General features: G+C 38.2%; 1 protein-coding gene and 1 non-coding gene across 2 annotated transcripts in view; one reads left to right on the forward strand and one right to left on the reverse strand.

Annotated features, from left to right (window-relative positions):
• LOC138440471 (teneurin-2-like) overlaps nt 1–24,903 on the forward strand; it is a 319,019-nt gene that overhangs the window by 31,260 nt on the left and 262,856 nt on the right. The window lies entirely within an intron of this gene.
• On the reverse strand, nt 804–875 carry TRNAC-ACA (transfer RNA cysteine (anticodon ACA)). The gene has a single exon. It is a non-coding gene; the product is annotated as a tRNA-Cys (tRNA).

Raw genomic sequence — 24,903 nt, forward strand, 5'->3', positions numbered from 1 at the left:
ATTAGCATTAGAATTACAAGACTCAGGTATTGAAAAAGTTGACAAAGCTTACACAATAATAATAGTGTAATATGTTATGATTTTATTGCCTTGTATCTGAAAGGTTTCACTTTTCTGTATTTGATAAACAACTATGATATTTGATGCTCATTATGACAGTGAGTTAAGTCTGAGAAAGAAATGGCTGTCCCATATCCCAAGAATCTAAGTAAATTATCTAGAGCTTGAATTCCTAGTTCAAGATCCTATGATAGATAAGAGCTCATCATGGATCTAAGTCCTTTAACTCACAACCAACTGCTATTTCTATTTATAAAACATTTTTTAATAGATCTTGAACTTGGATAGATATTTTTTTTAATTCTCAGAAGCTGAGGAACACAAATATTCTCAGTAATCCATACATTTACAATATTATAGGTTCTGGCTTAGACGACCAGCCTTGCACATAAGCCCTCATTATGTATGTGAACTTGGATTACTGGGTAAGTGAAATTTTGAATAAGACTTGAGAAGGGTTCTTGAACTCATTCTGTCTATGGATTGTTTTCAGGGAACTTAAAAAGTTATAAATATCTAGTTTTCAAATTTTGTTTAATCAGAGCAGAAGCCTAGAAATCACTTTAGTTCTCAACACTTTATTTTTTGTTGTTGTTGTTCAGTCACTAAAGTGAAAGTGAAGTCACTCAGTTGTGTCCAGCTCTTTGTGACCCCAAGGACTGTAGCCTACCACGCTCCTCTGTCCGTTGGATTTTCCAGGCAAGAGTACTGGAGTGGGTTGCCATTTCCTTCTCCAAAGGATCTTCCCAACCCAGGGATCTAACCTGGGTCTCCTGCATTGTAGGCAGATGCTTTACCATCTGAGCCACCAGGGAAGTCACTAAATGGTACCCAATTCTTTGCAACCCTATGGACTGCAGCACACCAGGCTCCCCTGTCCTTCATTATATTCCAGAGTTTGTGTCCACTGAGTTGGTGATGCTATGTAACCATCTCATCCTCTGCTGCCCCCTTCTCCTTTTGTCTTCAATCTTTCTCAGCATCAGGGTCTTTTCCAATGAGTCATCTCTTTGAATCAGGTGGCCAAAGTGTTGGAACTTCTGCTTCAGCATCATTCCTTCCAACAAATATTCAGAGTTGATTTCCTTTAGGATTGGTTAGTTTGACCTCCTTGCAGTCCAAGGGACTCTCCAGAGTCTTTTCTAGCACCACAGTTTGAAAGCATCAATTCTTCAGCACTCAGCCTTCTTTACAGTCCAACTCTTACATCTGTACATGACTGCTGGAAAAATCACGACTTTGACTATATGTACTTTTCTTGGCAAAGTGATATCTCTGTTTTTTAATACACTGTCTAGTTTTGTTATAATTTTCCATCCAAGGAGCAAGCCTCTTCTAATTTCATGGCTGCAGTGATTTTGGAGCCCTAGCAAAGAAAATCTGTCACTGCTTCCACTTCTTCACCTTCTATTTGCCTTTAATTGATGGGAGCCATTTATATGCTGTCGCATTTATTTTCCATGCAGTTATCTCTAGAATCCTTGCATTCTCCTTAATCATATTACTGCTACCTTTGTTTATACTCACTCCATATTTCTTGGAGTAATTCAACAGGCTTCTAATTTGTGGTTGTACTTTATTACCTCTACACTCTTAGGCCAACCACTCTTTGTGCAAATCTGACCAGTGGTTTGAACAATCAGTGGTTTCGTCAAGATTTACTAGGACTTTTTCAAGCTCTTTGGCATATAAATCCCCTCAGAGTCCTGTCAACCTTCAGTTCCATCTCCTGTAGGTCTACCTCATACTTTACCCCACTGTAAAGGTAGGGTACTTTACCCTACCCTCATACTTTACCCTATCTACTCTATTGACAGAATAATGGCTTTATTCACACACTTCTTTCCTCTGTATCATTGTACATTTTTCCTTTCCTGGAATCCCTTTCTCTACTGTATTCACTTGCAAATTGACATTTAATATTAACACCCTACTCATGTCAATTTCTCAAACATCCCATTTGCCTCCAGTGTGCCAGTATCAGTCCTTCTTGCCTTTGTATTGTGTGTGGACCCAACAAAAATGCCATTTTTCCTGGACCAGTCTGTATTGCAATTATTTATCTTCATACCTACTCTTCCTATTAAATTGTAAACTGGAGGACATGTGTCAAGACTGTTGGTCTCTGCATCCTTTGACATTTTTACAGTACTGACCATACATACTGTTGACATTAGAAAAGGCAAAATTTTCTGGCAAAAAAAGATTTTTGGCTGGGAAAGGTCATTACTATTGTGCCACAACCCTGAATTTATCCAGCATGTGTTTTCATGAAGCACTGTGCCGAGTGCTCTCAGAACAAATTACACAGATCTGCTTCTTGACCTCAAAGAACTTATTTATAATTTAATACGTATATCAGGCATGAGGGCAAATATGGAAAGGACAGACAATAATTGAATTACCAACATTAAACAGATATACAAATAGGTTAGATTAAATATTTACTTTGTATGTGTGTTACCTTGTAAAGGGTAATTGCATTTTAGTAGCTGGTGAGTGTATGGGAACCATTTGAGTTTTATGTTTAGACAATAGAATCCTATCATAATGATTACAATGTAAACTGAATTTTGATGCTTTTATGAGTGAAGATGGACGTTAATATCCCTATGAGGTTAATTTATAATATATTGGAAGAAGAAACCGTGTACCTTGGATAAAATCCAAAGCTAGGCACCTCTGGCCAAATTAGAGCAAATGGAGCTTGTCTGTAGGACTCCACCATTAAAAAAAAAAAAAAAAAAGTGGAATCTGAAAAATATGTGTTTTTCATCAAAAGGAGGAAAATAGGGTATTTGACAACATGCATTTGTCTACTGAATGTGATGGAATATGTGATGAAATATGTTTTGTCAATAAAATAAATTGCCAAACAAAATGTAATCCTTTCTGCAAATGCATTTAGTCTCCAAGATGAAATAAGCTACTTCCACAAAGCACATTTTTCCTTTGAATTATTTTAGATTTGCTGTCTATCAAAAACTAGGGAGAAAATGTGTTTTGTCAGAGACTGTATTTCAAGGTATACAGATAAAATACATTTAATTAGGAAAATAGTAGACTCCGTTGTGGAGGGTCAGTAAATGCTTATAGTATATTGATGCAGTTTAAATGAGTCTGTAATTTTGGGCCTAAGAGGCTAACTTCTCAGTCCAGTGTTAAACGCATTCTTTTGTTTTCCTTCAGTATTTTATTTTATTATTTTTTGTGTTTTTTCCCAATATTTTAAAATTTATGTGTAGTTGATTTACGGTGTTGTGTTATTGATATATATATATATATATACATATCTATATATGTATACACATTATTTTAAAATATTATTTTCCCTTATGGTTTATCATAGGATAGGATATTAAATATAGTTCTCTGTGGATGTATTCTTGAAAGCATTCAAGTGATACCCTGATGGTCTTTGAGAATATTCACAACACTTTTATTATACCATGTTATCATCAGATCACTGAAAGAGTTAATTATGATTAATTAGGTTCTTTTATTGTTTTTTTTTCATTTTCCCCCTACTCTGTGAATTGTGCTCTGTGAATTGATCCCTTGCCCCAAGGCTCCTGAGGAAGTTTAACTTACATAATTAATTAATGCAGTTTAACCCTTCAGATGTGACTCCAACACCCGACCTTATTTTACATCATTTTAGGTCTTTGGTTAACAGCCTCTAATGCTATATAGTGGACAAGCTGATGTTGAGTAATTAAGTGTTGTTAAGTTAGAATAAAGTGTAATTTTTAGAAAAGGGATCAAAAGAGTGATATGTGTGGCAACAATTTTGAGAAGAGTAAAGTGTTATAACAGAAATGAAAGATGATATGAATGAGAAAGGTTTTTTTTGGTCTTTTTCCTCCTATTCTTTTTTTCTATTAGGAACATACTCCCTCACTTGTGGTATCTGCTTAATATTTAAGGATTGAATGAGATAATATCTATAATGTTCTTGGCTCCTTGCCTAGCACTAGTTCTATATTGATTTGTAATATTCCAGTATTGAATAAACATTGTTCCATTTGGTTCTCATACTGTCCTCTTTCTGAACAAGTATCATTTATTTCCATTTTATGGAAGAGTTAACTAAAATTCAGAGGGTCACGTAGTGATGGACCCAAAGGAGGAATTCATCTTTAATGCTGGGTGAGAAGGATTGTCTAGGGAGAATGTAACATTTGAACTATATCCTGAAGCATGAGGAGGAAATAAAAACTGCATGGTAATGATCAATGTAGGTGGCTTGTTGAGTGTAGTGTTAATAACTGTGTTGCCAAGGAGAAGGGCTTAATTTATCAGGAAATGAAGCTGGAAAGGTAATCTGGATTCATAAAATACTGTATGTACTGAGAAATTTTTTTTTTAATTCTAGAGGGACTGGAAGCAGATGACTCAACTTGTATTTTAGAGAACGAGTTTAGGTGATGGGGATTTGAGCAGGGAAGAGACCTACAGGAAGGGTGTGTATCAGTGTATCACTGCTGTACTCGTGGTGAGAGACTGTGAAAACTAGAGCTATGGAAAGAGAGATGAATGAGATAGAGGAATCTCAAAGACATTTCTCAGGTCTCATCAGTGAGAGGCCATACATGGTAGGGAAGGTTAGGTGAATGTGGGAATAACTGCAAAGTTGCATAAGGAAATGAAGGCATTAATATAGACAGAAAATGCAGAAAGAAAATAGTTGATGATGGTAAAGGAGACCTTTTCTACAAAACTTGTGCATAGTTGTTTTGGTATTTTTTTAAGATATTTATTTATTTGGCTGTGTTCGGCCTTAGTTGCTGGCATGTGGGTGGGATCGTTGTTTCCTTGGTGGTACATGGATTCTCTAGTTGGGGCATGTGGGCAAACATGTGCTGCCTGCATTAAAAGGTGATCTTAACCACTGGACCACCATGCAAGTCCTGGAGTTATTTGGTTTTGAACATAAGTAATGTAACTGCAAGATAAACGGGCAGATGTGTTATTAATATGGATCCTGAGCCCAAGAGGGCTTCCCTGGTGGCTCAGAGGTTAAAGCACCTGCCTGCAATCAGGGTTTGATCCCTGGGTTGGGAAGATCCCCTGGAGAAGGAAATGGCAACGCACTCCAGTATTCTTGCCTGGAGAATCCCATGGACGGAGGAGCCTGGTGGGCTACAGTCCACGGGGTCACAAAGAGTCGGACACGACTGAGCGACTTCACTTTCACTGAATCCAAGAGAGAGGCTGGGGGAAGGAATAAAAATTTGAAGGAGTCTTATTATATTTGTTTTTGTGATTGGTGATATATGAATGAAAGACCTTTATAAGACAGATTTTATTTTGTTATCTTACTTTTTTAATTATGAAAATATGATAACACTTAGAAAATGAAGAACAAATGTACATGTAGTTCCACTATATATTGCAATTTTTTAAGTAAATAAATTGAGTTTTAGTTGGAGTTTCAATATCAAGCTCTCAAAAATTAATAGAATGAATATACAAAGAAGCTGAAGGATATAGTAGACCTGAAAAATTCTGTGAACCAATTCAACATATTTAAGATTTATACAGTTTTCAAACAACAACAGAATACACATTCTATTCAGTTCCCATAGACTATAAACCCGGAGACACTGAAACATGTCCAGGCACATAAGATCAAGTAAAAAATTTTCATGGTCTAAATGTATTGAAATCATGCCAAATCTGTTATCTTATCTCCGTGTGATTATATTAGAGATCAATAACACAAGATATTTGAAAATAACCCACATATTTTCAAATGTGGTGTGACATTTACCAAAAGAGATCTTTGATTTAGCCATTGAAAGCCTGAATAAAGTTAGAAGAATGAAAAAACACAAAAGGTAATTGCAGAGAAGAAAGCATTTAAATGAGAAATTAATATCAAAGATACTTAAAAACTCCAGGTATTTGGAAGTTAAATGTCCAATTTAAATGATGATGTATTAAGAAGCCATAACAAGGAAACTTAGAAAATATTTGTAATAGAATAAAAATGAGAAGAGAATTTACCAGAATTTGTTACATGCAGCTGAAGCTGCTCAATACAATTAAATACAATGTGGAATCTTGAATAAGGCATGAAGACAAATAATGGACAGTAGCATAAAATTTTATGGAATTTGAAGAAAACCTGTACTTTAGTTAATAATACTGTAACATATGTTAAATTCTCATTTGGGTTTTTTTTTTTTGGCAACATAGTATTTTGTTATATTCTCAGACACATTTTAGTTAATAGTCAAAATAATATATCAAAATGAAGTTTGACAAATACGAAAGTCTAACTTTCTTGTGTTCTTCTCACTTTTACTGGATAACGATTATTAAGAATGTGCCAGGCCCAAGGTTAAAATGTACATGAATTATCTTAGTTAATTCAAAAACTTGGAGAAATCTGGAGGAACTGATATTAATGTTTCCATTTCCCAATGAGAAAACTGAGGCTTCAGTTCAGTTTAGTTCAGTTCAGTCGCTCAGTCGTGTCCAACTCTTTGCGACCTCATGTATCGCAGCATGCCAGGCCTCCCTGTCCAACACCAACTCCCAGAGTTCACTCAGATTCACATCCATCGATTCAGTGATGCCATCCAGCCATCTCATCCTCTGTCGTCCGCTTCTCCTCCTGCCCCCAATCCCTCCTAGCATCAGAGTCTTTTCCAATGAGTCAACTCTTTGCATGAGGTGGCCAAAGTATTGGAGTTTCAGCTTCAGCATCATTCCCTCCAAAGAAATCCCAGGGCTGATCTCCTTCAGAATGGACTGGTTGGATCTCCTTGCAGTCCATGGGACTCTCAAGAGTCTTCTCCAACACCACAGTTAAAAGCATCAATTCTTTGGCGCTCAGCTTTCTTCACAGTCCAACTCTCACATCCATACATGACTGAAGTTTAGAGAGATTAAATTAACAACCCAGCAGAGAAAAAGAGTTGGAGTTGGTAATGGACAGGGAAACCTGGTGTGCTGCAGTCCGTAGGGTTGCAAAGAGTCAGACAGGACTGAGTGACTGAACTGAAATGAGAGAACAGGAATTCAAATCCTTGTTTATCTTAAAGTCTATTCTCTTAAACTACATCCCATTAGGAAAAGTTCAAATCTGATGCAACTTTAACTCATCCACTTCTCAATGGCAACAGTTGTTGGACTTTCATGGAAAGCCTAGCCTCTTCCTTGATGTGAAATTATTAACAATGTTGACTTAAAAATTGCACAGCAGGAGAGTTGTGAACCAAGGTTTAGTTGGGACAAAATGAGGACTATCACCCAGGAGATAGCATTTCAGATAGCCCTGAGAAACTGCTCCACAGAGGTAGGGGCAAATGTCAAAATATATGTGATTTTGGTGACAGGGAATACATGCAATCAAGCACATTTTTTTTTTTTTTTTGCAGAAGGTTTCTTTTAGTCTTATGAAGCTTTCTGCTAGTCATAAGGAGCAGTCGTCACCATGAGGGATTTTAGTGCTTTTCTAGATGGGGGGAAATATGAGAATTGGGTTCATAACATCGGCTCCTGAAAATATCTATCTGAAGACCGGTTCTGCCAGTTTTGCCCTCCAGCACAGAGTACCTCATTTCTGCTCTCCATCCTGAACTTCTTTCAGGGGTGTTGAAAATCAGCAGTTGCAGCAGCACCTGATTTAATCCTTGTAGAGGTAGATAGCAAGGGCCAAAGGCAAGTGGCCAATTTGTAGTTGACAGCAACTATCCAGCAGAAAGCATTTTCCCTCATATCCTTCCCTCTATTTTAACCCTTCTGGCACCCCTTCTGGATATTATTTAAGACCCACAGTGACACTACCTTCATTGTAGACACTGATACACATTATTTCTCTCCTACTTGACAGTAGGCATTTTGAATCTAAACATTATCTTGCCTTTCTCGCAATAGGTAGGAGAGGGCCTTTCACTGTGTTAAGTACTCTGCTTGCCTTGCCTCATATATAACTGAATGAGGTTACTCTGTCGTTTTCTCCACTTTTAGGAGGAGAAGTACATAACTCAATCAGTAACTTACCCAAGGACTCATGAAGAGTTAGGTCATAGGTGAGGCTATGAACCCTTGTCCAGAGCAAGAAGAGTACTAGGTGACTAAGTGCCTTGCACACAGTAGGACCTCATCCTTGCAGGAACAAGTATGAACAAAAGCACTGTTTCCATAGGTAAGACTTTGGGGGCATGAACATCAGTCCTGTTATATGGCAGAGGTTTTTTTTTTTTTTTTTTTTTTTTTTTAATCAGTGCTCATGGTAATAGGATTCTGTCTAATATGACCCATTTCAGAGAAGACTTGAATAAAAGAATTCAGTAATAATGCCCCTAAATTTAAAGTCAGTACTCCAGAGTATCTGAAAGGCATGCGTTCATTACTTAATCTCACATCCAAATAATGAACAAAGGAGTCCACAACAGAATTATAGAGATTGTTCCAAAGCTTAGAGGCTAATTTGATTTTGTATGGAATGTTAAGAAAGGGTTTTAGAGAATTTTTAATGAAAGGCAATTAACGTTGAAACCTTCATTAATGGATAGTTGAGAGGAAAAACTGGACTTCTTGCTGAGTTTTTTACTTTTTTCACTAATTGCAAAACTTTATGGTATTTTTACTGTATATTGGAAAATAGTAAGGCACTATCTGTTTAAGCCAGTTAGACCTTATGGGCAAATAGCACACTTTTAAGGGCTTTTAATTTAAAAAAAAAAATAAAGAGGACAGAGCCCCCAAGAACTAATTATAACTGAACAGGTCTTATTTGATAAAATGGATGGGGAGTAATGGAATGTTCACTGCTACTGCTACTGCTAAGTCACTTCAGTCGTGTCTGACTCTGTGTGACCCCATAAATGGCAGCCCACCAGGCTCCCCCGTCCTGGAATTCTCCAGGCAAGAACACTGGAGTGGGTTGCCATTTCCTTCTCCAATGCATGAAAGTGGAAAGTGAAAGTGAAGTCGCTCAGTTGTGTCTGACTCCTAGCGACCCCATGGACTGCAGCCTACCAGGCTCTTCCGTCCATGGGATTTTCCAGGCGAGAGTTACTGGAGTGGGTTGCCATTGCCTTCTCCGGAATGTTCACTAAGAAACCCTTATTTTGACTCAGCTTAAAAGTTTCTTGAAAGTATTATTTGTTTCATCATATTAGTATGCATTGACCAATTTCTCATATAACACAGTAGATATTTTATAAGAAAACTATAAAGAGCAGTACTGAGCACTGAACAAAAAAAAGAAAGATATAACTTATGAATGTTGGTTTCTTGATTCCAAATTCTCTAAACTCTTTATTTTTTGTTTGTTTGTTTGTTTGTTTTTTTAGCTTTTTATTTTTTAAATTTTAATATCTTTAATTCAACTCTTTAAATACAGTTTATTGCTCACTTTAACCTTAATGACTAAAATGACTGGAACATCCATTCTTTGGTTTTTCAATATTTAGTGTTGGTACCAGCATTTTACAAACTTTGCCCTAGGAATGTTAGCAACGGTAATATTCCCTATTTCTTACCACACATGTGGTCCTTAGGGCCTTAGAGTGATGGAAATAAAGACAGAAATCTTTTGGCTGGCAGATTATTAGAAAATTTTATTGGCCATATGGTATACCCTCATGACATGAAATTAGGGTCTTATTTCTTGCCTTTCAGACCAATGTAAATAAATTTAATAAGCTCCAGAATTAGATGAAAGTATCTAAGTTATCTCCCACCAATTTCTTTTGCCATTACCAAGATAACTATCTACGTTATGGCAGAGCAGTGTTGGGGGTTAGGAGGCTGACGATCTCCCCTCCAAAGATATAATTTGTCATCCAGTCTGTCCTGTTGGTAATCTCTTTATATGTTGTGTTGTCCATCACTAACTAAATCTGCTAACAAATCTCAGACATCTTGAATTTTAGATTTGATATAACAGATAAGTAAAACAGTTTTTATTTTGCTTTGCTGTCTCTCACCTTGTTTACTGGGGTGTAGCAATGTTAAAGAACTAGAGACATGTTCCTTTGACAAAAAGTGTAATTCCATCTGTTGACAATATAAAGACCACTGGAGACATATGTAAGTGTCTAAGTAGTTAAAGCCATCCCATCTTGAGAGGATTCATGGTAGTAAATAAAGAATGAACCAATGTTTGAAAAGTCATTCCTCCCTCCAAGTAAACTGCTCATCTTATCATGGATGGTAGTTCACCAGGCTCCTTTGTCCATGGAATTTTCCAGGCCAAGAATAGGGTAATACTGCTGCTGCTAAGTCACTTCAGTCGTGTCCGACTTTGTGCAACCCCATAGACGGCCCACCAGGCTCCCCGGTCCCTGGGATTCTCCAGGCAAGAACACTAGAGCTCATTTAATCTCAGTATATCGAGACCTAACATACATATTGGAGGCATTCAGCCCATATATTTTGAGATGCTCTGGTTAATTGATTGTCATTTAAGTGCATCATATCAAAGAATTTTCCAGAATAAATTGGAAATAAGAATATCTGAATGCCACTTCTGCCAGGTTTATTACCTTGATGATTCTTTAACTTTTTCCCCCCAAACTTTAAGCTTTTTGTTTTGTTTTGGGTTATAGACGATTAACAATGCTGTGGTAGTTTCAAGTAAACAGCGAAGAGACTGAGCCACACATATCCATGCGTCCTTTCTTCCCCAAACTCCCCTCCCATCCATGCTGCCACACAACACTGAGCAGAGTTCCCTGTGCTATACCGTAGGTCCTTGTTGGTGATCCATTTTAAATATAGCAGTATGTACGTGTCCATCCCATGGCCCTTAACTTTTTTTCTTTGACTTTAAATCTTCCCTGTTTAAATCCATGTTCTTGTGAGCTGAGACTAGACTGTCTTTTCTTTTTTAATAATCAAAACATTTTTTGAAGCTCAGAAAAAGACACAGGATCTCTCCATAATGGAAAATTTGTGTACGGTCATTTTTCATGTGCATGTTTTCTTATATTGAAGATTTGCACTTTAATTGTGAAAAGAGAAATATGGCAGAAAACACAGAAATATAGCAGGCAAATGCGTTCTTGCCATTGCTTGGTTTTCTTGCATAGCATCGATTCTTCTCCATTCTCTGTCTCTCTCCAAAGAGATAACTCCTAGAATAGGCTTCATTTGGAGAGATGCAAAGAAACAAAAAATTTTGGATGACAAAAACTGCTGAATTTATGTTTTCTTAGAATGTTTAAATATGTTATATTATTTTAAATAATGTTTCAAGAATGTTTCTTTAACACTCCCCCTTATATTTTGGTTTATCTAGATATAGCTGTTATGTACTATTCTCATTTATGAATAATATCAATAATTTGTCTGTTGTAGTTCTTTGATAATCTGGAGAGCAAAATATTACATATGGGACCTTGAGTAAGATCTCAATGCTGCCACTTTTAACTATTCATGCATTTAAGTATTTGAATTTTAATCTGTGCTAGGGTATAGCTCTTGTTCAATGACAATGATAATAATAATGATCATTATCATTATAAAATTAAAACCTAGTGCCTTCATTAAGCTACAGAGAAAGAAACCAAAGTGGCATCCTATGGTACCAATTCAATCAAGGATCAGTGTTGTAGGGAGGGAGGGCTTATTGAGCTAGCAAAAACAGAAGGAATTCATTGCATACTGCAGATAAGGGATGACCCAAGTCCCCTCTCCAGGGTCAGATTTGTCATCTATGCTATATTTGGTGTCCACATTTGTTGCTGTTTGTATGAAAATATATACCCAGTCTGCATTCCAAACAACAAATGCAGATATTTGGTACTTCATTTCCATTCCTTTCTTTTCTTAAATCACCAAAACTATAAAGCCGATACATTTTGAGCAAATCTTCTATTCTGAAATATAATTTTTTTCATAGTAGAAGAGATATGATAATTTTATGAGACTGCTGTTTCATATACTGCTGCTGCTGCTGCTAAGTCACTTCAGTCACGTCCAACTCTGTGCGACCCCATAGACAGCAGCCCACCAGGCTCTGCCACCCCCGGGATTCTCCAGGCAAGAACACTGGAGTGGGTTGCCATTTCTTTCTCCAGTGCATGAAAGTGAAACGTGAAAGTGAAGTCGCTCAGTCGTGTCCAACTCTTCACGACCCCATGGACGGCAGCCCACCAGGCTCCTCTGTCCGTGGGATTTGCCAGGCAAGACAATGAAATTATTACCTTAACCAGTTGTTTTTTAGCTGTTGTTTCTATTCTCTTGTATGCCGTATCCAAATTACTAATGTAAGTAATGTGTTCACTTATTTTTGCATTAGATTTATTAATTTGTTCACTTGACCATATGTTTATATGCCTGATGTGAACTGGATATCAATTCCCTTGTCACTTTTTTCTTTATTCTGCCATATTGTGAGTTGACACCAAAATATACACTGCAAAATGTATGTTAGACTGGGACATTAAAATGATTGACAGTGAACTTGCAGGGCAAGGAGGAGGCTAATCCATATATGACACACAGAAGCTGTTTTCCTGGCAACAACTTCATCATTGTTTCTAAACATGAGAGATGAGTCAATGTACCTAAAAAATCATCCAGGTAAACAGCAAAGAATTTTGTTTGGCAGGGCATGAATACCATAGTCTTTCTTCTTCTCCCTTCACTGTGGAAAATGGAAATAGATTCTTCCCACCTAGATTAATAGCTGTTTTAACTCAATAAAAGATGTGTAAATCTTCAGCAGTTTCCTATTGAGTCAGTCCTTTTATATGTATGCAATAACATCCCAGAGTAGTTAGAATATAAGTCAGGCCCTTGGGGGAAAAAAATTCATGTACATTTGGAATACAGGCTGGATATGTAGCCACCTTTTGGGGGTAATAAATTGTTTTGCGAACAATTTGAAATCTGATGATAGCCTCTATCAAAAATTTAGGTCCAATATCTCAGAGTGTTCGATTATTTCACATTACATGAAGAAACGAGAAAATAGGAGGCTAAGTTGGATTAAAAAAACCACATGAGGCCTAAGAAAAGACTGTTCCCAGATGGAATTCACTGAAGATTCTGTTTCTTTGCATTTTCATTATAATTAATTCTTTAATATTGCCAGTTGAATCTCACGAATTGAACATGTTCCAATCTATACAATCTGGCATCATGCTGCTCTTCTGAAATTCCAAGGAGCTTTCCTAAGGGAAGATTGGGAAATTCACAGTATGAATGGAGCAATTAGAGCAGAGGTGTGGCATCAAGAGAGATGGGCCAAACAGAGACAGCATCATGACAATGGCCTCTTTCCAAATACATCCTAGTCAAATTAACACATGGTAATAAGAGAGAAAGAGAGAGAGAGAGAGAGAGAGAGAGATGCTGCTCTTTGGAAAACAGTATAAATTAAAATTTTTAATTCCATGGTCTTCAATCCATATCCTGGAAGAGATGTTCACATGGGGATGTTGGAAGGACCATTAGATGAGTTGCTGAAATGTACAGGATTTCAGGTAAGGGTACCTGGGGGTTGAGGGGAGTGGGAACCAAGGAAGGGATCAAGTCATTTCCTGGAAGATAAACTCTTAATCAGGGGCCTTCAGAGTAACTGAGGATGGAGAATTAGTGAAGATGAGAACTTCTCCAGTTATTTTGGAGAAGAGAAATTGTATGAGTCACAAAGGGCCATGGGTACATGGGATGGCGGGTGTGTTACTTTACGACTTGTTCTGAGGATTGTCCTGAAGGCTCCAAGGATTCACTTTTTTAAGATTTAAAACACATAGGAAATGTCTAACTCCCAGAACCTTATGTAAAATCCATGTAATCTTTTATCTTACCTATGACATTTTAATTGTAAAGCAATACATACCTGTGGAAAATTTCTAAAACTAAAAGGGAATAATTTCCCTGTCCCCATCCAAACATAACTGAGGTTAACTGTCTTATTATTGGTCCTAGAAGAATGGGAATGAGTACAGAAATGACGGGAATAAAACTCATTGACAAGTGTCAGTTTCATTCAGAAGCTTTATGAGGCATCGATAAGACTGAGAATGAGTATGGACAAAGGATACCTCTGAGCAAGCTTGGTGTCCCCATTCTGCTTCTCTCAGGGATGTGGCCAGGAAAGAGACGATGATCTACAGCCTTCGTTCAGTTCAGTTCAGTCGCTCAGTCGTGTCTGACTCTTTGAGACCCCATGAATCGAAGCACGCCAGGCCTCCCTGTCCATCACCAACTCCCGAAGTTCACTCAGACTCACGTTCATCGAGTCCATGACGCCATCCAGCCATCTCATCCTCTGTCGTCGCCTTCTCCTCCTGCCCCCAATCCCTCCCAGCATCAGGGTCTTTTCCAGTGAGTCAATTCTTCGCATGAGGTGGCCAAAGTACTGGAGTTTCAGCTTCAGCATCATTCCTTCCAAAGAAATCCCAGGGCTGATCTCCTTCAGAATGGACTGGTTGGATCTCCCTGCAGTCCAAGGGACTCTCAAGAATCTTCTCCATCACCACAGTTCAAAAGCATCAATTCTTCGGCACTCAGCCTTCTTCACAGTCCAACTCTCACATCCATACATGACCACAGGAAAACCATAGCCTTGACTAGACGGACCTTTGTTGGCAAAGTAATGTCTCTGCTTTGGAATATGCTGTCTAGGTTGGTCATAACTTTTCTTCCAAGGAGTAAGCATCTTTTAATTTCATGGCTGCAGTCACCATCTGCAGTGATTTTGGAGCCCCCAAAAATAAAGTCTGACACTGTTTCCATTGTTTCCCCATCTATTTCCCATGAAGTGATGGGACCGGATGATCTTCATTTTCTGAATGTTGAGCTTTAAGCCAACTTTTTCACTCTCCTCTTTCACTTTCATCAAGAGGCTTTTTAGTTCCTCTTCACTTTCTGCCATACTCCAAACAAATGGGGCGTGCGTACTCAGTCACTAATTCATATGGACTCTTTGTGACCCCTTGGACTATAGCCCACCTGGCTCCTCTGTCCACGGTCCCTAATCTTTAAACATTATGGCTACCACCCCACCAAAACCACCACAAAAGACCCACATCAGTTCCAAGAAAGGCCATTATATTCTATTTATCTCTCAATCTGTCTACCTACAGATCTCTCCATCTATCTCTCCATACTGGCAAAACTGATAGTATATATACATTGTTTATTCTGCCCTTCCATTCATTTACTACTTTGAATATTATAGGAAAGACTCTTTCCTATAGGAAGACTCAGAAACATGGTTGTAAATTATTAGCTCAGTTTTAAAGAAGCAAAGGTAGACCTCACCATATTTTTATACATTTGGAGAAAAAAACAGGAGTTAATTGAACAAATTGTCCTATTTAAAAACTTACTTGCTAAGATGTAAAGGCAAAATTGACTGAACTTTCCACTTGTATCAGGAAAATAATTATGAGTGTTTGATAGAGAAGATGCCAGTTAAAATTAGCTATGAGAGTGTATCTCTACAAGGAAGAAATACATAGTCAGAGGTCTTACTCATAAAAGTTGAAATTCTTTATGAAAAGAATTTTTCAGAAAATATTTAAAATTTTTTTTTGCCATTTTATTAAAACTTTATTTGCTTTCTTTTTTTTTTCTTTTTTAAATTTTACCTTCTCTCTTATCTTGGGAACCCTCAACAGTGTCTATATTGTCTACTGAATAAGCCATGTTAATGGATTCCATAGATAATTTCCAAAGGTTGAAAAGGTTTTTGACTTCAGAGAAATTGAAGCAATTTTGAAAGAAGCCGAAGAGGTGTATATTAGAATCCTCCCCATACACATGAATAGTGGAGTGACATTTGAATTTGACAGAGAGTGAAAAGATCAAGTTGAAATGTGGCTCTTGAGAAGGGAATGCGGCCTCATCCGTGCCTTCTCTGTTTGCTGAGAGGAGATTCTGAAACTTTGAATGAGAAGGAAAGGGCATTAGCATCAAGAGAGAGGACAGGAGTCAACCAGGATTTGCAAATAACAAAGTCATCTCAGCTAAACTCCAGGAAGACCTTGAAGCTGAGATCCAAGATCACACACTTAAAAATGAGTAACTTTTGTTAAAGAAGAGTGTGTAGGTGACCAAAGTTGAATTTGCACAATAAAGGAGAGATCACAGGAAGGAGACTCTGAAGGAGTAAGGCTACCTGGGCTGGTTGTGGGAGTCTAATTCAGGAGGCTGGGATAGTCTCAGTCTGTGAAATGATTTCTCAGAGGTGAATGACTTCCACTCACTGTGGCTTTCAAAAAAAAAAAAAATCTGAGGGCACCTACATTGACATTTTATCTCCTTCAAAAGATAGCCTCTTCACTGCAGTTATATGGATCTATTCTTAATAATAAGTGGTGCATTTTCCCCCTGGATTCTCTCCTTAAAATTCAGGGCACCCACTGTCCCTCAAGGCCCTGCCATTTATTCAGAGCTAGAAACCAGGATTCAAATTGTAGGTTCAAATATCTCTACACTTGACTCACTTGGAATAAAGAATAATTCAAATAGGGGACTCTTCATGGAAATTCACCTCCTCAAAAGCTATGGTCTGTAGTTAGTTGGTTATAAATAGTATTTCTGTCTCTGTATTATTAGATGCCATTAGAATAAAAACAAGTTCTTGTATTATTTGGGAATCTAAAAATAAGCTTAAAAATAGAAAATAAATTATAGTGTAAGAAAAAATAGCATAAGCAATGTTGAAAAAAGAATTTTAATTAGGGGATGCATTAAACATGCTTTAGTAGTAATGTTTACCTATGATAAATAAAAGTGGTTAAGGAAGTTTAGCATCATGGTTAAGATAGCTTGGGTCTACAGGGTCATACTGCCTAGATGGAAGCCTACGTTTGCCAGGAAATAGCTGAGAGATCTTGGTACAGTTCTGCGATTATAAAATTGGAATACATACACACTAAGTTAAGTTGTTTTGAAAATGAAATGAGGTACTTATAAGGCAATTCACACATCACCTGGTGCATGGGAAGGTCTCTCTGATAATGCTTATTCCTACATGAGGCAGAGAAGGCCTGCCTTCTTAGGATTAGTTGAGATACTTTGAGAAGAAGATGCTGTGATGAAATTACACATGCAGGAGACTAATGGAAGGAAACATCTGTGAAGGACAAGGAGAAGGAGCAGGAGTGGCAGAGAAAGCTTTCAAACCATAATGTCGGTCCGACACCTGAGAAAGAAGTGGTGGAAGGAAGATGCAACTACTAAGAAAGTCTTAGACTGCGGCACAGTTGTAAGACAATTAGGAGCAGTTTGATGCAAAGTCCTCTTGCTAAAGTCATCCTGTGAAGCTCTGTGTCCTATAGGAGGAGGCCTGTGCAGTCATTGGTTGAGAGCATTCCAGAAAAAGCAAGGACTCTGTGAATGTGGTTGTGGATCCTCACAGATAACAGAGATTTGCTGCCACATGGAGAGATGTGGGCAGTGCATTTTTGTGGCCACCATGGCCCATCACTTGAGCTGGAGATTCGATACAGTTGTTATAAGTCATTAGTTTTTTCATTAACATATTCATTTACTCCAACATTTTTGTAGCTTTATTCAGGGTACCCTGCCTCTGAACCTCAATTTCTTCACCTATGAAATGGGTAAAATAATAGGTAGGACTCTTATTTCAACACTAATTTAAAGATTTGTGATATTATACATGAAAACATTTTATTAAAATAGTGAAAAGTGTTTTAGAAGTGTAAAATAGCCCTAGCCTTCTTCCTTTTTTTTTTAATTAAAATTTTTTATTTAATTAAAAAAAACATGATGTATCTTATGCAAATACATTAAAAAGCCAAAAACAAAAACAAAAAGCCCCACACATATGTAATACATATGGCATACCATCATTAAACAGTCAAAATAAACATACAGAACAACACACATCAAAATCTGTAATAATCAGAAGATTTTAATATGACCATATTGAGTTCCACTAGCTGTTTTATAATTCACTAATTTCTTTCCGTTGGTCTGGCCTTTCCATTAGCTTGATTTTTATAAGACTTACCGTACCATAGCTAATTTCACATGAAAGTATCTATCTGTAAAAACAAATAGAGTCTTTTATCTTTGAAATTAAGAATTTAAGCTTTACCAATAGAATGGTTTATTTGATGATAATTCTAAGTAGGGATGGTAGTAAATCCGTCCCTATTCCATACACAGTTCATGGAACCTGAGGAATTCAGTCTACTGAATCTGTGTTAAAGATGCTCCAGATTAGAAGTCAGGGATACTGTTAAGTACTTCATCAGTTGATCATGACTGTGTTATGGAGCCTCACGAAATTATGGGGACATAGAAGGTCCCCAATAAGTATTTGTAGAATGATTCACAGAACCTTTTTGACCTGATAAACTTTTTGGCTTTATCTCTGTGATCTTTCATCATAGAAATGAGGGACCCTAAACAAAAATATGGTGAAAGCCCAAATTTGTCATGCTCATGGAACTTAGAAAGAAATGGGTCTAGTGTTTGGACCATACCTCCTAGAATCACAAAAACCACCAAAAAATAATAGAATCTTGAGTGTTTGTCATCTAATTCTACTTTATTCTGGAGCAGATTTTCTCAACATGGGCCAGATAATTCTTTGTTGGGGGTGGATAGGGGTTGCCAGATGCCTTGTAAGATGCTCAGCAACTTCACTGGCTCTACCCACTAGATGCCAATAGCACTCCTCTCCCAACCCCACAGTTGCGACAACAAAAATAATGTCTGGAATTGTTAAAAGTCCCCAAGGGGATAAAATTGTCCCCAGTTGAGAACCACTGTTTTAGAGATTAGACAACCAAGCAAACTTTGAGAGTTTAAATAAGCCACCAAATCCCTTGGCAAAACTAGTGTCACAGTCCAACCCAAGGACTAAGAATCCAGTTCTTCTGTGGGGCACTGCCTCTGATTCAATGTGTGATTAAATGTGCCTCCAAGTAGAGTTGCTTTTATTTTTTCATGACTATTCCTGTTTATTCCTAGCGTTCTTCCAGTGTGCAGGCTATTTGACATCATTTGACACCTTTTTATTGCATGGAAGGCAAGGTTTAATATTCCTTTGTATATTGGATTAAAAATGAAGTTCCTCTTGGAGGTGAAAGGGGCATGTTTTGAAGCCCAAAATTGACAGGGTAGAGAGAGTTCAACGATCTTTCTCTTAGGGACTGACTTAGAGATGTAGAATGCTTTCTTTGCCCAGCTTACACTTAAATAGAAAAATGTATCTATACATGAAGATTTCTACATTAAAAAAATGCCTGCCAAGTACAAAAGACACCTCTCTAAAGTGGCAGAGATCAGAATGATCTTGTTGGGATGGTCGAGTGTAATTTCAGATAATTCTATATCAGGTTTCTGAAAACCCTTTTGGAAAGCTCTGTTATGTATTAGTGCTGGGTCTCAAAGAAATGGAAAATTAGTATTTTCTTTCTCAGCCTACAATTTATTGATCAAAGAAAACTTATTTTGAGCTTTGTAGTGTTGCGACAATCTGAAGCATATTAATAAAGAAAGAGAGTTGCTTCTTGGGGAGATAACCTTGATGACTGTAATTTTTCTCATGAGTATCAATGTGCTTATGTGCCAATATATCACAAGTGAAGGGGGAGGGAGGGAGCAGATGTTGCCTAGCAAGGGCAGTGCAGAGCTCTCTATATTTTGTTTTGTCTCCTTTCAGCCTTTCTCAAGGAGTTCTCATCCTTCACAGTTTATTCTGGAGAAGGACTTGAGATAGTATTATAAGAAAAGCTAGGCTTTTTGATTGCAAAGGTAGAAAGTGCTGACAAGGGGTTGCCTAGTTCTAATGATAGGGTCCACTTAATGCAACCATCAGAGACCCCAACCATGACTGATCCCTGTTTTCACGTATGCATACATCCATTCCAAAAGTCACCTGTCACACATCCCTGCTCCCTGTCCCCTCTGCCCATTAACCTTGTTACCCTGTGCAAATTTCTTAGTTTCTCTCTGCCTCAGTTTCCTTATCTCTAAATGAGGAAATGAATAGTACCCAACTCAAATACAAATAAAATTAGTTAATGTTTTAAAAATATGTAGAAAATTGCCTGACACGTAACAGATGTCACTATATTTTTACATGAAAATAACCTATTCAAGTGTTTAATATGCATAAAAATAAAATAAATGCTCACTCAGTTGTGTCAACTCTTTGCAACCCCATAGGCTATAGACTTCCAGGCTCTTCTGCCCATGGAATTCTCCAGGCAAGAATACTGGAGTGGGTTGCCATTTCCTCCCCCAGGGGATCTTCCCAACCCAGGGACTGAACCAGGTCTCCTGCATTGCAGGCAGATTCTTTAGCCACTGAGCCACCATGGAAACCCTAAGGTGAGGGATGCAGGTTCCACCGAGATGCATAGTGAGTATATAATATGTCATGAGCACTCTGCGAAGTGCTGGTGACTTATCACAACAACCTAAAAAACCCATCAGAGACAGACAAACCTCCAAAGCAGGAAATAGGTCACATTTAAAATGCACTTTTGAGTTCCTATGTATTAAACACATGGAGACAACTGTGATGTCCACTGAGGAAGCAGAGATACTGGTACTTCTATGCTCCCAAGAACTCTGTCTGTGGGAGGAGGGAAAATGAAATGCAATTATAAGATAAAGTGACAAGTGATGTCATAAGTGTAGACACTGTAATAGGTTTCTATTGAGAAGCTCACATCTCAACCTGAGCAAGGGGCTTGAAGGTAGAGAAGACCTGCAGGGTAGGTGGTGTGTGAGTAGCATCTTAGGTGAGGCAGGCTGGCTGGGTTGGGGCAGGAAACACTGGCCACAGAGAAAAAGAAGTTAGCCTTGGAGACTAGCAAGGAGCATGTTGAGGGAAATAAATGCCATGGCATGGCTGGGTCAGGAAGGAATCTGCAGCTCAGGGTAAAGAGTGTCGGTACTACCTTGAAAGAGAAAGGAAGCCATTGGAACATTTTCAGTCAGGGAGTGATATGGATGGAGAGATAGGAATTTTCATTGATAAACTGTGGTCTCATGTTGTGTGGAAGAAAGGCTGGGAAAAGACCAAACTAGACAAGGCTGAAAACCCAGATTGGTAGTTCTCCACTGAAAGATGATGAGCCATGAAACTCATCACCTTAAGAGCAGTGAGGAGGTACAGATGGATATGGACATGGTTACTAGCAGGATGCCAACGAAGTCATAGTGGCTCTTATCTCAGAATGGGATTTTTTTTAATTTTGAAAATTTGTATCAATTGATTCATTAACTGTGGTATGTGGGATCCTAGTTCCCTAAACCAGGGATCAAACCTGTGCCCCCTGCCCTTGGGAGCACAGAGTCTGAACCACTGGACCACCAGGGAGAGCCCTGGAATGGGGTTTGAATTGAATAAAAAAAAAGTACAAAAAGGAGGTTTACGTTTCTCACAGTGTTTCAGTGTCTTATCGCACCTTTCTCAATCTTCAGGAGGGAAAATGCATAGTCATCAGATGTTATCTCTCTGAGACATTCATGACATCCTAGGACATTGTAAACTTAGATTCCTTCCTAGTGCTTCTTGCCACCGTCTTGCTAGGTCCTGAGGTGTGAACAGAAATTTTATAACTTTTGGTAAGATTATTATTTTCTTTGACTCTTTTCTTAAATCATAGATATTTGAGCAGAGCCTGAAAGGATCATTAGAAATCACTTAATAGCATGGTGGCAGAAAAGTTTGTATCTCAAATGCTATCAGCAAAGTCTTAATAGTGGCTGCTTGGGGTGTTGTGTTGACAAAGAATATGAGCCCCATATGGCTGGGTGGAAGAGTGACAAGATCAACTAAAGATGCCCATCATGGGTGCAGCAGGGTGGAGCAGAAACACATATGCTTCATATATCCATCCCTAGGATAAAGATTCCAAGCCTGTAATATTAATGGACTTGACAAAGATCACTGATCCAGTTAAGAGTATGGCTGCAAAGAAAACCATGTCACAGAGTTCCCAAGGCTGAGATAATTCATTCATTTATTTATCATATTTGCCTAGAATGACTGCATGTTCAGATCACCTTTTCTTACATTGTTTTTTATTTAGTGTTAGACTTCCAACTTTTAACAACTGGTGCAAGTGAACCTATTTACAGGGTAGGAATAGAGACTCAGACATGGAAAACAGATGTGTGTACATGCGGGATGGCAAGGCGCGGGCAGGATGAACTGGGCGAGTGGCACTGACATACATAAACTGCCATGTGCAGAACAGACAGCTGGTGGGAGACTGCTGGACAGTGCAGCGAGCTTGGCTGGGCACTCTGAGATGGCCAGAGGGGCGGGATGGGGGAGGCTGGAGGCTCCAGAGGGAAGGGATGCATGCCTACATATAGCTGATTCATTTTATTGTGTAGCAGAAACTAACAGGACATTGTAAAGCAACGCTGCTTCAATTAAAAAAAAAGAAAACATGGCAGACAAGGCCCATGCTTTCATGGAGACCATCTTCCAGCAGGAGGTGGGTAACACATGAGTGAATGAGGAGGGCACTATTAGATGGCAGTTGAAGATTATGGAAACAACAAGAGGCTCGGGCATGGTGACGGGAAACCCAAACAGAGTACTGGGGCAGCCGGTCAGGAGAATTGCCTCAAAAAAGAGGACTTTTTAGCTGAGACTTGAATGAGAAGAAAGAGCCTTTGGGGCCAAGATCTGACAGAGGAAATGACAGAAGGAACACCAGGCAGTACAGAGAGCGAGCGGAGACTTTAAGCTAAAAGGAACGTGAGTGTTTGAGGAACAGAAAGAAAGCCTGCAGGGCCAGGGCACCATGAGTGAGCAAGACGGTAGGACCTGGCAGGATGAGGGAGTCAGGCAGGGTCCAGATTAGGTACCCCGCCCCGCCGTCTCTCAGGGAAAAGAGTCTTGGGTCTTTCTCAGTGGCCCCAGGCAAAAGAAAAGTGAGAGACTAACCCCTCGGTCTCCACTTGCTTAATGCAGTGTGCTTTTGAAAGTCTCCAGGAATACATAACTCTTTCTTTCTTTTTATAGGAAACTCCTTGATTATAACTGACAAGATCAAACAGCTGATAGGATCAAAAACTTTGCTCTATATAGATTAGAGTGGAAAATAGTAACCTGGAATAAGTGTGTTTCCTTCAGGTGACCTTAGTAAAACATTCATGGGGTGCTGACAAGTACTTTGAATTTATACAATGGGGAACACAGTTTAAATACTTTGATATATTGCAAGCAGCTTCTTGAGAATCTCAAAAAAGATTGTGAAGCTCATTTAAATCTTCTACCAACCCTGTGAGAATTGGTAGGAAATAGCTATAGTTATATTTTATTTCCAGATGGATAAAATGAGGCAGAGAGATTAGATTACTTGATTTCAGATTTCTTCCCGTGGTCTTCTATTCAACCTCATGGATACTTTCCACATACCTTAGTTGATAAATAAATCTATGGCTGAAACCCGAACTGTGGTAAAGCATCCCTAGGATTTTCAGTTTTTGAGCCCTGAGGTCCCAATTTATGTAAGTACCTTGCTAATTATAAGTAACAAGTAAAACGAAGTGAATCTTTCAAGATTCATGTGCTCGAGTGTTATGCTAAGCCTTTTATTTTATTTGGCAGTTTTTTCCTATTTTCTGCTAGGGTTTACAGCAGCCAGCTTTCAGGCTGCCCCACTGAATAGTTGCATGTATTCCATTAACTGCCTCATCCTTTCCATTTCTTCCTTCTCTCACTCTCACCTCCCCAAGCTGATTGACCTGTCCCACACATTCTGTTCTTTATAGGCAATGCTCTCAAGTGACAGCTTATGAGCCTAATAAATCCTGGCAAATGTGTAAATGGATGTTAATGGTCCACACTCCCCTTCAGCATAGCATGTATACACTTTAATGGCGACCTTTGATGGTTAATACCTAACTCAATGGAATGACTAACGGCAGAATTAGGAAGCTATGTAGATTTGGAGGTCAACAGTGTAGCTAATTGAAAGTAATACATTTGGAGGAAGTCAAGGACTTTGTGTGCCCCTCAAATCATCAAGATATGCCTATTCCCAGAGCCAGTTCTCCTCCTAAAAGGTGGGTCTTGTTGTACATGATTTCATGGACCCTCAGGTGGTGTTTCTGACCTGGATGTATAAAACTGCGGGCCGTGCCTAAAATGTTTCTCAACAAATTACCAGAAACTTGTATTGATGTGCAAAGTAATACCTGAGGAAGAAGTGAAAAAGGAATCATTTAATTATTATCTGCAGAATCATGTGTTCATCTACTTCAAAGAAAATTCTTATGTTTTGAGTTGAGGCTTTTATTCCTATGGGATTCTTTCTAGAAACAGGCCAGATTCTGGTTGTTCTTGCTTCTCTCTTGCTGACCCATGATCTTAAAGCCTATTTTGAGTTGCAATAAGCCAGTGATGTAACTCATAAGGGAGGAATTCAGAATAAATGGACCCCTGAGATCACTTTGCAGTGCATCTCCCAAGTATATACACCTGGGTACACCTGGACATGTATGGGAAAACCCACTTTAAAAGGATGCCTCATATTCTTCTCTAAAATTATATTTATTTAAGCTCCAAAAATATTGCATTTTTAATCTCCCTGTGTACTATTTTCTTCCTCAAAAGAAGATAAATAAATTTTTAATTCTGCTTCCTCTTAAAGGTATATGTAGGTATATGCAGAAAGGAAATGATTCTGCCAAAAGTACAGAAAAAGAAAAATTATACCTAGAGCAAGTTATAGCTAGAGCCACCTTCCAGAACTTTTAACTCATCAGTAGTGAATTTTCAAATTCTGTTGAGACAGGTAGATTAGTTAGATCATGTAATTTCAAATAAATCTGGTTTAAGCCCAGAATTAGTAAAAGGTTTTTTTTTGTTTGTTTTTTTTTTTAATCGTTGTAAATATGTATTTCCAGGCCTTC

This window comes from Ovis canadensis, chromosome 5 (genome assembly GCF_042477335.2).
Source record: "Ovis canadensis isolate MfBH-ARS-UI-01 breed Bighorn chromosome 5, ARS-UI_OviCan_v2, whole genome shotgun sequence".
Classification (NCBI taxonomy): domain Eukaryota; kingdom Metazoa; phylum Chordata; class Mammalia; order Artiodactyla; family Bovidae; genus Ovis; species Ovis canadensis.